The 14,616-nt window shown below is 45.9% G+C and overlaps 1 protein-coding gene across 3 annotated transcripts in view; it reads right to left on the bottom strand.

The window, feature by feature from the left end:
* WWOX (WW domain containing oxidoreductase) overlaps nt 1-14,616 on the bottom strand; it is a 907,382-nt gene that overhangs the window by 130,232 nt on the left and 762,534 nt on the right. The window lies entirely within an intron of this gene.

Here is a 14,616-nt window from a genome sequence, read left to right as displayed (position 1 = left end):
AGCTGTTTTGAATGTGTTCCCAATCATCTGGCTCCTTTGCTGGGAGCCCGTGTTTGCTTGGTGGTGATTAATGTGAGGCGTGCACGGCCTTCACGGAGCGCGAAAGGGGACCGGCGGCCCCAAGTGGCATTCATCACGCTCACCGCCGGGCAGGTGCCGCGGGCCGAGGCGGTCTTGGTTTTCCGCACCCCAGGTCGCGGGGTTACCTAGCTGCACCCCTCTCTGCCCTTCCTGGAGTGGGAGGTCACACCGGTCACAGGGGGCAGGGCACCGCTTCTTTCCTGGTCGTTTATCTGCTCTGCACTTGCCTCATCAGATGGGTCTGAAACCTACCAAGTTGTGAAATGTATGAAGAACGTTGCGGGACTTCTGCGGTGGTCCGGTGGTCGACACGCTGTGCTCCCAATGCAGGGGGCCCGGGTTCCATCCCTAGTCAGGGGACCAGATCCCACATATCACAACCAAGAGTTTGCCTGCTGCAACTAAAGATCCCAAAGCAGTCAGATAAATAAATAAACACATGAATGAATATTTAAAAAAAAGAAAGAATGTTAATGTGCCTGGTGGGAACAGCTGATCTGTGCAGGTGGGAACTGAAGGCAGGTGAGCATCAGCTCCAAGGAGGCCCTTTCCAGCAACATCCCCCTGGCTTCTCTCTCTCTTGCCTCCTGTGCTTGCGATATCTTCTGAAGATCGGGTGAGTCAGAAGACAGAGTCAGAAGACAGAGGCTTGAGCAAAGATAGAAACACCAGCCCTGCCTCAGTTTCCCCAGAGGCATCATCATTCCTACCCCTAGGACGTCAAGGTTTCAAGTTAGCAAAGCTATGAGAAGCCCTTGGCGCTGTCCTGGCATTCTCAGGCTGTCCATAAATGTCACCGGTTACCGGGGCTACTATTTTTATAAGGGTGACGGAGATGTTCACGCAAGGCTTTCTCCTCAGTCACCCTTATCAGATTCCATTAACATGAACGGCGCGTCTGCGCAGGGTTAAGGAATCTTCCACCGCCACCCTCTGCCTCTCCCGGGGTGCTGCACTGGCAGCTTCGAATGCCAGGGTCTGGCCGTGGCCAATGCAAACAGAGGAAGATCAGTTAGGAAATCTGTGGACTCTGCTTTTGCATAGGTTCCTATCTCAAAGCTAATTACGTATTGGCTCGCTTCAAGTCCTTCGCTGGGATTTCGGGAATTCCCAGGAGAGGGCTCTCTGATGAGGCTGCCTTCCTTGGGAAGGGCCAGAAGGGAAGAAAGGACTTCTCATTTGCAGATGGCTTCCAACACTAAATTCTGCAACACACGCATCCAATTCAAGCTACGCAGTATTCACAAGCACTTTGCTGTGCTGGCCAGGCACTGTTGTAGGCACGGGGAATGCAGCTGTTACTGAGTTTACCTTCTAGCAGGTAGACTAACCATAAATAAACAGAAATGTACCATGTCTGCAACGGAAAAACAAAACAAAACAAAACAAGGTAGGAGGTACCCCAAGAGCATGAAGGTAAAAGTGTTATGTATGATGGGTGTCCAGGGAAGGTTTCCCTAAGGAGATATTTGAGCAGAAACCTACAGGGAGTGAGCCTTCTCAGGACTTAGAAGAACATCCCAGGAGGACAGAGGTGCAAAAGTGGAGTTTTACGGAGTGCGTGTGTGCACGTGTGCACTCAGTCGTGTCCAACCCTTTGTGACCCCATGAACTGTAACCCACAAGGCTCCTCTGTCCTTGGGATTTCCCAGGCAAGAGTACTGGAGTGGGTTGCCATTTCCAACTCCTGGGACTCTCCGAACCCAGGGATGGAGCCCAGGTCTTCTACATTGGCAGGTGGATTCTTTACCACTAGGGCACCTGGGAAGCCCAGTTTTACACGTGGTAGTATGTATGTGTACGTCAGTGTACTCTCCCAGATCACCCACCCTCCCCTTCCCCCACTGCATCCAGTGCCCATTCTCTACGCCTGCGTGTCTATTCCTGCCCTGCAAACAGGTTCATCTGCACCCTTCTCTACATTCCAAACGCTTCTAGAACACACACATGCGCCTGGCTCCCTGTCCTCTGATGGCCTGGCTAGAGTCATCTCCAGAAGAATCTGGGTTCTCACTCTTCCAACATTCTCATTAACTGAAAATTGCCATTTGTTTGCTTCTGCACTTATCTCATTATCTCTGGATTTCCTATTTAAAAATTGATTTCAGCCTGTGAAGCAGCAGCTAGCACCAGGCTCTTTAGGCTTTCCGACTTCTTAGATCCCACAGAGATGGAAGCTGGTGCTATTGAGAGCTATTTTTACTCAGTTTTCTTCTGGCTCCTAAGGGCTTGTGGATTTCTTCACAGAGGGTTTTTTTTTTTTTTTTTTTTTGAGGTGCTAGATGGATGCCAGTCACCTGGGGACCGCAAAACCCCACTCTCCTGGGCAGGATTCGATGCTTCTATTGATGGCTTAAAGGCCAAAGCAGGCCTGAGTCTATTTCTAAATCAGTTTTTGGAATTCTCCATTTGCTTTGCCAGATGTTCCTGACAGGGCACCAACCCTTTAGGCTTTGGTTTTATTTCTTGGTTTTGTTTGATGGTGATTGTTCCTTCTAGAGCCCAGGCCGAGTTCATCTGCATAGCTTTGACTAACATTCCAGATGGGCAACCTATGCACAGAATTCAGCCTGATGGCAAGTGCGGGAGCCAAGATAGAGACACAAGGCAAAGTATCCAGAGTTTGGAACCAAAAAGAAGATCATTCTTTGAAAACACTGTTAAAGAGAACAGGGCACCTCGGGGTGGGTAACTGTAGCTGAAAGGCAATGGCTGCATCTTATGGAAAATACCGTGAGGTCCGCTCCACATAGAAAGCAACGTAAAGACTCCCCACTCTGTGTCCTTTGCCAGCATGAATTCTTCATCGCAAGCAGGGAAAAGGCCCAGAAGCACCTTACAGGGATCTGCTGGGGGCCTTGGCACCACACCACACTTAAAACACTGTCATGGTTTATCAACCTCCCATACCCTCTTCCCCTTCTTCTGCTGCAGTCAACAAGCGGCTTACCTGCCAAACCCAGCTAAAAATAGACTCTGCATCTGCAGCCCATCAGCCATCTCTGGCTGATGTGGGTGGGTAACTGACCTTCGGAGCAGGTGGAGAGCCAGAAATTTATTTTTTCCTGGATTGAGGCTCAGTTGACTTAAAACAGATGTTCCCTCAATACCGATCTGATGTTTATAATGGAAATACGACGGAGCGCCATTCCAGGGACTGTTGGAAGCCATACAGGATGATGGGGGCGCCCGAGTGCACCGGCGCTGAAGGGGTTAAGTCAAGCCACCATTCTCCCAGGGCTGAAAAACCAGGAGGTGCCACTGGAGTGGGGACCCGGAAACGAAGCTGTCACTTTGTATTTCCAGGTTTGCAGAAAAGCCTTTTTTAAAAAAAATGTAAACATTCATTTAACTAATTTAAAGTTGTCATTACTCTCCACCCCTGCTGTTTTATATCAGATTATTCCTAAGTGCTTGGTGAAGAATCCCATAAAGCCACACTCGATTCCTCTGCAGGGGATAATCGCATAGTTTGCGCTGTGATTTACACCGTGTGGCACTGGGAAGTGTCCTCAACTTGGAGCGGCCTTGGTTCCTGGGCAAATGGTGGCCGCCTTCCCCACAGAAATAAAATTCCAACAGCACCTCCATGACGATGACAGGTCCCCATTACCTTTGCTCCATCTGACGGCAGATAATTAAAAGCAGCTCAAAGCGCACACCGGAAGGTATTGGGCATTTTGCTCATGAACAGAGAATGCAGGAAAGGAGATGTTCTGTGATGGTTCCTGCTTTAGCAGGAAGATGCATGGATGGTGCTTTCTGGCTTTCTTGCTCCCTCCCCGCCCCCACCTTGGGTTTGCGCAAAGGAAACTGAAAGGGGTATTTCACCTCTGCAACCTCCAGTTGCAGCCCCGCCTGGAAGGGCATCAGGAATCACCCTACCCCCACCCCCGCTCCCCCCGCCTTGGAGACAATTCTAAGAGAGAGAAGCTTGAAAAGTACGTGGCCATCGTTCTGAATCCCAGCTTTGCCATGAGGATAGATCCCCTCGGTCACCCACATCCCCTGCATGCAGTGGGAACAGCAATCTCTCCAAGGAAGACTGCTCTGACCTTGACCAGAGGTGAGCATATCCACAGTGCCCAGCACAGCGCCTGCCCAGGAAGCATATTAGCCATGATCCAAACTGCTACGGGTGTGCTCAAGACTGTAACAGCGATCTTAAGCAGCCCAGAGCAAAATTAGGACGTGGGCAGTTTGTTTTCAGGGCAGCTGGAACTTAGATTTCTGTTTGTTCCTTTCCACTGTGGGCTCCTCACTCCCAGGAACCAACACTGTCACGGATGAGCATCCATGTAGTTCCAAACACACCTGTCTTCTGACCCACCTTCTCTGTGTCATGCTTACTAAACTCACTGACTCTTGTCTAAGCATCAGCAACCACGAGGGGCTGCATGCGTATTCCAACAGGTACAATTTGCATTTTACCAGAGACTCAAATGCTTTTAACCAGGAGTGGCAAATGCCTGATACGCACAGTCCTCCTATGCTCAGAGCAGACATCCCGCATTGACTGTGGGAGTCAATCCTTTCTTTGGAGGCTAGACCAGACTTCAGAGTCTTTCTTAACATTTCTGCTGGTCAAGACAGGCTGTGGATTGGGCACACAAAATGAAACCTGGTTATCATGTCTGCCTTAACTTAAAGGCATAATGAGAGATTCTGAATGGGGACTGAGGAAACTAAAGGTACCACCTTTGCATTCAAGATGCACGGTCCCTAGAGGGGTCGTGCAGTATACCAGTTTGTAAGTCGGAACAGCAGACTGAGTGCTCTGCCTTTTACCGACTGTGTGACCTTCAGTGCACTCCTGGGTCTCTTTGTGGTTGTTTTTGCATCAGTAAAACCATAATACCTATTTCACAGTTAATGAGTGGATGCAAGGTTTTAGAAGGGTCCTTGGCCCACAGTAAGCTCCGATCAACCGATGTTAGTTGTCATAATAATCAGTCACTACTCCTCAAGTCACAGCACACACCCAGGCCTGGGAAGGCACCTCCAGAGAGGCTGAGAATCTTAAGAACACAAAGAAAGCAGGCTGAGGACTGCCAACGGCCTCAGTGGTTACATTAAACAAAAGATGAGACAGTAGAGGTTGGTTTGTGATTTCGCTTACAAAGCGAGACTAGGAAGAACTCCTCAGATGCCCAGTTGCTTTTGAAGAAAGTGAAAGTTGCTCAGTCATGTCTGACTCTTTGCCACCGCATGGACTGGGGCCTGCCAGGCTACTTGTCCATGGAATTCCCCAGGCAAGAATACGGGGGTGGGCTGCCGTTCTCTTCTCCAGGGGGTCTTCCCAACCCAGGGATTGAACTCAGGTCTCCCGCATCGCAGGCGGATTCTTCACTGTCTGAGTCACCAGGGAATCCCTATTTTTTAAGAGGTAAAGTATTTTTCAGTGCTTCTTTTTTGGTTTGCCAAGCCCCAGGTAGGGCTAGTGGTAAAGAAGCCACCTGCCAGTGCACGAGACATAAAAGATGTGGGTTTGATCTCTGGGTTGTGCAGATCCCCTGGAGGAGGGCATGGCAACCCACTGCAGTTATTCTTGCCTGGAGAATCCCATGGATAGAGGAACCCAGCAGGCTACAGTCCATAGAGTCACACAGAGTCAGACATGATTGAAGCAGCTTAGCACAGAAGGAAGGGAATACCACTATTTATTGCCAGTCAGCACTGGTCAGACGAAACGAGATTCTATTGATACTAAGCACAAATTGAAACAAGCCAGGTGGCACCAGCCATTGCTGGGACAATTAGAATTGCAGGAGCTACAAAAAGCAGGAACATCCATGACCCATGCTGTCACCTTGGTTTACAAGGTTCTCACCAGTGACAGGCAGGGGCCAAACGTCTTGGCCGAGAGGGAGGCACGCAGTGAAATCCACAAGGGTCTGTGCTCACAGTGTAGTGGGCAGAATGAGCACTGCAGTTTTCTGCATTTTCCAAAACTATTTTTGGAAATTACTGCAGTGAGGCTCTTACTGAGTTCAAGGAAATGAACTAGCATGGGAATCAGGCTGGGTTTGTTTTTCATCAAGTGTAGGTGAGGGTGGGGGTAGCTGACACAGGAACAATGATGGATTAACTGCACATCTGGTTTGTATCCAGAAATATAATCGGTTTGAGCCTGCTTGGTCTTCGTTATTTATCAGCTTTGTATTTAAAAAAAAGAGAGAGAGAGAGAGGAGAGAGAGAATAAAATGGAATCTGTTCAATAAAGAATTGCCAAGGACAAACTTGAAATGAATGAACTCTCAGTGCACAAAAGCAACATTTCTGAGAAAAAAGAAACTGAGCACGATAAATTACTAAAGTTGTTAATAAAGCTATTTTTGCATGGGTGAAATAGTCCAAAGTATTTTTAAGTAGCAAAAATGTAATGTCTTCAAAAAATGGGGTAGGATTATTAAGAGAACAACTTTCATGTTGTTGCGGGGTTGCTCGTTTCTCAAGGTCTCCATGTCTTTGTTTGGTTAGGAATATCGTGAGCCAGTGCCAAATTCTCAAATACTATTGAGTTTCTACTTTATAGTTTGCAGATATCAAACTCAAACCCATACTGGTGAGCTGGTCGTTAAGGTATTTGGGAATAGGTAGCTGACAATACTGTTCATGTTCTTACTTAAGCAATTACACAGTAGATTAAGGACGTCAACAGGAAGGTGTCTTTTATGCTGTATTTTATGGTTAAACGGTGCATTTCGGGATGACAACAAACTGTAATCGCATATTCATGTAATTTTAGGATGAAATCAATTTCTTGCAAACACAATTATTGTTACATAATTCTCCCACCTGTTTATGACTTCCCTCGAATTAAATTAAAATGCAATTTTACATTAACTTAAAATGTCATTTTAGAAGGAGACATTTCCTATAAAGCTCCACACTGATAACAATCTCCCGAAATCAGTGTGATTGACAAGAAACCATAAATCTGTTCAACAGTCACGGTTTGGGATCAGATTTGAGGTGCTCTGTGCCACCGTCAAGGCTCAACGATGACAGGTTTTGACATGTCCAAAGTGTTTGGAGATGAGTAAGACCTTTCCTAGTTGTTCTGTAAGTAGAAATGCCAGAGCTAGCAAAGAAAAATATACTGGATCCCCAGTGAAATTTTGATTTCAAATACATAACGATTCATTTTTTTAGTTTAGAATGAGATACTTTTCCATTTAAGTGTGCCCCACCCCCCAAACTACACGGAGCATATTGTACTGAAAGTGAGAGAGAAAAACAGGCTAACTTTTTTAGTATTGAATAAAATAATATTCCAGTATAAGTATGTCCCATGCAATATTTGGGACATGCTACTGCTGCTGCTAAGTCGCTTCAGTTGTGTCCGACTCTGTGCGACCCCAGAGACGGCAGCCCACCAGGCTCCCCCATCCCTGGGATTTTCCAGGCAAGAACACTTGAGTGGGTTGCCATTGCCTTCTCCAATGCTTGAAAGTGAAAAGTGAAAGTGAAGTCGCTCAGTCGTGTCCGACTCTTAGCGACCCCATGGACTGCAGCCCACCAGGCTCCTCCATCCATGGGATTTTCCAGGCAAGAGTACTGGAGTGGGTGCCATTGCCTTCACTTATATCTAAAAAATGATCCACTGCATATCTGAAATTCAAATTCCACTCAGTGATGTACATCTCCATTTGAGAAATCTGGCAACCCTCTTCATAAACCTCGGTCAAAGTGAGGTAGCAGAGGTGGGGCTGGTCTTGTTCGTCTTTCGGATCCATACACCTGGCCCAAATCCAGGTGTCTCCTTGCAGGCCCACAGATACTGCTGGGTAAACCCACAGATGGAAGTTAAGCTCAGCCAAAATAAGATCTAGCTGATTGATTACATAAATCTTATGCCTAGGGACAGTTTCCTTCCAGGGATCAGGCCAAATTTGTAAAGGTCAAGCTATTTTCGTTCACTGTGATGAGATGGGAATTTCTTTTTCAATTCCACATATCAAGGTTGATAGACTTCTCTCCTCTCTCCTTCCCCGATCCTTCCTTTTCTTTCCTTCCTTCCTCCTTCCCCTCCTTCTTGCTGCAGTCGTCACTCTTTTCTGCGCACACAGAATCTTTAGTTGCAGTGTGTGAATTCTTAATAGCAGTTGGGATCTTTAGTTGTGGCACGTGGCGTTAGTTCTTTGACCAGGGATTGAATCCCCGGATTTGGAGCATGGAGTCTTAACCACTGGACCACCAGGGCAGTCCTGATCACTCATTTTCAACAAACAGTAAAGAACAATAATCATGCCATTCAGAAACACTTATTTTTACTAAGCCAAACATGATACCAAGGGCAACTTGTTTTATCCTCACAGCAATTCTGGAAACTAAGAATTTTTTATTCTTTCATTTTATATGGAGAATACAGAGGCTCAGAGAGGCAAAGTAAGCAGTCCCAGCATCACACAGCTTATAGGGGAGGCAATACCTATGTCTGTGGGGCTCTCTGTGACCAGGCGCTGTGTCCTAGAACTGTACAGAGTGAGGAAGAAGGAATACAGAAATTGAACGCTATATTTCGTACCCTGGAAAGGGACATGTTTCCAAGAATCACCTTTTTTTTTTTTTTTTTGCAGACTGAGCTCTGTGATCACTATGCAAAAAGCATCATGAACATGAAAAAGAGCCAGAGAGGAGGCAGATGCAAAGAGCAATTGGAGTGCTCTGGCCATTTATAATGATGATGTATCTGTATTTCTAATAATGTGGAGAGAGACTCATGCCATGTTAAGAACATGGAAAGAATGCAGATGCTCAAACAGGTGAGGAGATGAGGCTTGTAGGACGCGGCAGAGCTGGGATTCGAGGCCAGGACTTCCCAACTCTGACTCCAAGGTCTCCAAGTGTTGCCTGCTTGGTCCCCAAGAGTGAGCTCCCTGGGAACGCAGGCCACAGATTAACCTGTAACAACCCCTCAGTGGGTTGGCTCCACTGGTACTTGTTTAGCAGAAACTGGGGGAAAAACCAACTTTCTTGCTTTCAAGGAGCAAAAGACTTTTGCTTGTGTCTCTAAAAGACTCACCAGCCACATGAAGGAAATGAGGGAGTGAATGCGGATCAAATCTTCAGGCTACCTCCATCACAGAAAACACAACTGCAGTTAATAATGGTGTTTACAGAAGAATTCTCATGAGAAAGGGGCCTGAGAATTGAACAGAGCACACCCAACTAACACTTAGCAAAAACAGTGGGTGAAATGCTACGGCCAGTGAATGCCAGCGGTCTTCTTCTCTTTCTGATAATTTGGGGCACTTGCATCCAAATGCTAGTCCATTGATTTCCACTCCAATCTGTGCCCCCATGCTGGGTGAGCTGGCTGGCATAAACATAAGTTTGCTATGGGAAGATGGGCAACGCACTCAGAAAGAGATCCAGGCAATTCTGCCTCCACCATTAAAAATGGAACTAAAATGCTGCCCCACATTACCCTCGAAAGAAAACACTCTCAGTGTGTAAGAGAACCCACTCTAGCACTCCCAGGGCGCCCATAACAGATTAGTGGGTTAAGCTCTTCAATTCAGTCTCCCCCTGGCTGTAAAAACCACTTCTGGCATTTTCTAGAATCCTCTGTATTTCTCCTTCACATCTGTAATGCTGAACAGGGATACTGACAGTGAGGTTTTCAACAGTGATAGATGATCAATATCTGGTCCCTATGAGCATGCCACTATACTCTCAATATTAGCACCACTCTTTTGTAGGCCAGAAGTGCCAGTGCATCCAAAAGGCTGTGGTTGGCTTTGAACGATTCCTGTGGCATTTGAGAGGGAGCTGGCACCCACTCCAGTCCTCTCGCCTGGAAAATCCCATGGACGGAGGAGCCTGGTGGGCTGCAGTCCATGGGGTCGCTAGGAGTCGGACACGACTGAGCGACTTCACTTTGACTTTTCACTTTCATGCATTGGAGGAGGAAATGGCAACCCACTCCAGTGTTCTTGCCTGGAGAATCCCAGGGACGGGGGAGCCTGGTGGGCTGCCGTCTCTGGGGTCGCACAGAGTCGGACACGACTGAAGCGACTTAGCAGCAGCAGCAGCAGACCCTTTCTTCCTTTAAAGAAAGCCGAGTGCAGCTCTCCCCCACGTTTTCAAGGTCATAGGCCTTAGCAACCAAGATTTGTTGAGTCAAAGACACATAGCGAAGTGTGACCACAGCCCAGAGAGGCAGGGGAGCGCCGCCTGGAAGTGTCTGGGGACACTGTGTCGTCACAACCTGGGGAGAGGGTACACGGGCATCTTGTGGCTCAAGGACAAGCATGAGGCTCAGCCTCCTACAACACGCAGGGCGGGTCCCACCACCAGGAGCTGCCCAAGCCCAAACGTCGAGACCGCCTACATGAGAATCTTGGGTCAAAAAGTCAGCTGAGTAAGCTTGTAACACCTTTGGCTCATGAAACCCTCGGCCCCAAATGAGGCACACCTACCCTTAAGCTATAGGACAGGGAGCAGACTTCATTTGGACACTATTCTGTGCATAAGTCCAGGCTCTTACCTGCATTACAGGCATTCTTTGATGAATGTAACCATTTGCAGAAAAATTCACCTTTCTTCAGGGACCCTACTTCCCACTCCCAAGTTTTAAAGTTCTGGGGCTCTAAGAATGTGGAAGGAAATGCTATTTTTCTTTGCCTAGGGAGCATCTCATGAGTTGGTACTGAAAGACTAAAGAAAGGCTGCTGCTGCTGCTACTGCTGCTAAGTCGCTTCAGTCGTGTCCAACTCTGTGCGACCGCATTTGGTAAAAAGATGGATGCATACTGATAGGTAGTCTTACAAGATAAGAATTTAGTGGGGATAGTGGTTTCTCCTTTTTTTTAGTAGGCTGAGCTGTGCTAAGCTATGCTATTACAATTAGTAATTCTACAATTAAAGCCTTCTATTTCATGGAAAACATTTGCTAAACAGAAAATCAGGCAATGGGTCAGAGAATGAAAGAATTACCAACATGGAGTTCCGATATTTATGAGAAATTTACATGTGGGAGAACTTCTCTCTCTTAATCCCCACTTCCAAAGGGAAAACCATAAAGTGAATATAGATGAATAAAGAGCAAAGTTGAGGCATCAAAATCCGTAAGTCTAAGAGTTTTAGGAAAGGAAACACCTTTGGGCTTCTACAGATACTCTGCATTTCCATAAAATAAAGAGTCTAATTCCAAAGGCAAAATCAAACAATGAAATTCACTATTCACAATGGCTTGCTTTGCGGTGGGGTTGCTCTTTGCTCAGTTTGCTCTTACTACTCGGTAAGAAAAACCCAGAAGACGGTATCTTAAGACAACAGCAATTTTTTTTTTTGGCAGAGGGGGTGTCTCAAAAATCTGCATTTTGGACAGAGCACTGGGGTGGCAGATGGGGAGTGACTCATCTCTGACACCCAGTATCCGGGGCCTGAACTGGAATGACTCCCAGGGGATTCCTGGGAAGAAGGCCAAGTGCCTCACTCTCCACAAGCCCTTTCTACATGGTGACCTTGGGCTTCCTTCAACATGGCGGCTTCCGGGTAGTCAGACTTCTTACATGGTAGCTCAGAACTTCAAGGGCAGGTATTCCAAGATACCTGGGTGGAATCGTAAGGCTTTCTGTGACACAGCTTTGGAGAATCCACTGTGTCGTTTCTGCCACATCCTATTTGCTGAGCAAGTGGCTAAGAGCAGCCTAGAACCAGAGGGAGAAGAATCCAACTCTACTTCGTAACTGGGAAGTAGCAAAAAATTTCCATTCATCTTTAATGAATCTTAATGTTAATTCAGCTAATATATAATGTTAATCCGAAAGCCTAAGACATAAACCATAAAATAGAAAAATAGACTGTGCAAGGGTAATTTTTGTTACTGTTTGCTTTATTCAAAATGAAATGGTAAACGTTTAATTGAAGAGCTTTGTTTCTTTTACTGATTCTTTGGCCTCATTATCACTGGCTACTGTTGGACATTTATGCCATTTTAGATCTTTGATTAAATACATAAACTCCACAGGAAAACTGTTTTCAGGGCATTTCATCTGCCTATAAGTAAGAGGAAACAGATTACACAAACCTTCAAAATATAGAAAATCTCACTTGATATTTGTTGGAATTTATTCTAATTCTAGAACTTTCTACTGCATTCTATAAAGTCTTTGGATCATTTTCCACCACCCGTTACAAATCTGTAGTTAGTTCCAGAAAATAATGCTTTCTGTTTCTTGAATCTAAAATTCCAGTAATTGCCTTTGGAAGGGTTTCTCCTTACTGTCATCTTAAAACAGAAATCACAACAAAAGGTTTTTCCCCCCTTCTTTAGGAAGCCACCGAATACTTTCTACAAAAGACTGAAATTCCTAAAATGCCAAGTAAGAAAGATGAGGAACAAAAACAGCCAGGGGATATGTTTTGCAGTCCTAACTAAAACAATAGCGATTTAAGTAGCTATCATATAGACACTTGATGAATCCTTTTATTATGTCTGAAAGATTCCCCGCTGTAGCATGCTTTTCTGGGTAAAGAGCTAAATATTGGGACATGCAGCTCATAATTATGTCAGCCTAACCACAGCTAACACTGACAGCCTAAAACATTAAAGATTTTACACAGCGAGTGCAGAATACAGCTTCTTTTATTGGCTCAGAGAGCAGGTATCAATTATAATGAGGTAATAAAATTTGCAGCCAGTATTCGTGTCCTGCTCTGATTTCCTCCCCCTCCTTAAGATAATAAGAGCAGAAAAAGGAAGGGGAGAAAAAAAATCCTCTTAGCTCTAACTTCTCACTGATTCCTTGAAAGCTCTCACTTTGTATGGCTGGAGTGCCATAAAGCTGTGGGCTTCCTTGGGTTTTCCTGCTGGCAAATTCTGCCTTCCTAAAGTAGAAGCTGCAATTTCCTGCAGCACACCTAACAAGTCAGAGCGTCCTGGTCCCTGGATTAATGGTTTTCATTTGCATAACTGCAAGTGGAAGGTGGCCCTCCCAAGCCGGCAACCTCTAAGTGGCACTTACTGATGAGATGCAAAAGCCTCTAAAAGGGTTCCTCAACCTAAACCAATTTGTAAAGTTGTTTTGTTATTTCAAACATTAAAGAAATTAAAGTGATCGGGATATAATTAGATTAATATTCATATCTTCCAAGTTGCTTTAATTCTAATATTAAAAAGATTAAATATCCACTCAGAGGATTAAGCAAAAAGTCAAGCGGTAGCAACACATTTACATTACCTTACTGTGCAAATTATAAACCTAATTAATCTAAAGTTTCCTACAAATTGAATTGGATATTCATTCACAGGCTACGCTTTAGGTACTTAAAATTCACTTCGATTTTGTTTCCTCAGTGTGTGGGGACAGCAGGGCCACGCTTCTGTGATGGACGAATCACATTAGAATGGCTTCATTTGGGTTCTAATTGGTGGAAATTTAATCCCAACATAAATTCACGTAGGCAAAAAAAACCTAAAGGCTTCGTAATTATGTATGTGTGCAATAATAAAACACGCTCTGTCCCCCCTGTCTAGTTGCTGCAGATAAAATCCCAGAAAGCAATCCAGGTGCTTCTTCACACAAGCTCTGAGTTCGTGTTTTCTCCCTATATTGCAGAGAATACGACAGAAAGATTTCATCCTTGTTCATATTTCATCACTGAGTATGTAATTACTTCGGTCTGCAACCACGTCCCCTCCACCCCACCCACTTACTGGTAGCTAGTCAGGCATGAGGGGGCCCACCTATCCTGGATGGCCCATCTTTCCCTCCCCAACCTGGACACTGTTGGGCAGGGCACGCCCAGAGAGCCTTCCTCCTGTGGTCAAGGACCACTGCTAGGTTTCCAGCTGCATCAGGACCAGGCAAGATAAAACCTCCAGCACAGGGCTGGCACAGGCGCACCAAGACCCAAAAGGTGACCCAAGGAAACCCGGGGTTCATTAGGCCCTATTTGAAAATAAATTAGCATTGATCTGGGCTTTGCTTGGGTGCTTATGGGTACACGCCTGCACACTAGGAGAAGTTACAGAACCTAAAGCTGTCAATCAACTTGTCAGTCAAATGACACAGGACTCATGGAGGGACCCCCACTCTAAAAAACCCGTCCACCCCACTGCAGGGCCGCTTCTGGTTCCCAGACAGGCCCCTCTCACCCCTTCCTGGGAATGTGTTTTCACTGTGCTTAATAACTGCGTATGCCTCTCGAATTAATTCCTTTGCTCAAGAGGGCAAGAACCGAGGAAATCATTATTCCATTATTCCACTGACAAAGTATCGTACTCCCATTGTCTCCCTGAAACTGGTGGATCAACTGTGTTGATTTTAGACCAAGTCCCGCTATATTAGTATTGATAATTCTCTTCTCACCATCCAGTACTTGGGCAATGGAATGGGAATGATGCTATTTAGGCACTTCTTGTACTCTTGGCTCTACGTTAAGTGCTTTCCCTGATTACAGGAGCGAACTGGTTGTCATGGCTTGCAGGGTCTTAGTTCTTCACCCAGGGATTGAACCCAGGACCTCAGCAGCGAAAGCGTGGAGTCCTAACCACTGGGCCACCAGAGGATTCCCAAGACAC

The sequence above is a fragment of the Bos grunniens genome, chromosome 18 (assembly GCF_055505025.1).
Source record: "Bos grunniens cultivar Pamir isolate PY7600 chromosome 18, Bosgru_T2T1.0, whole genome shotgun sequence".
Lineage (NCBI taxonomy): Eukaryota > Metazoa > Chordata > Mammalia > Artiodactyla > Bovidae > Bos > Bos grunniens.
This window is presented reverse-complemented; position numbering and strand designations above follow the sequence as displayed.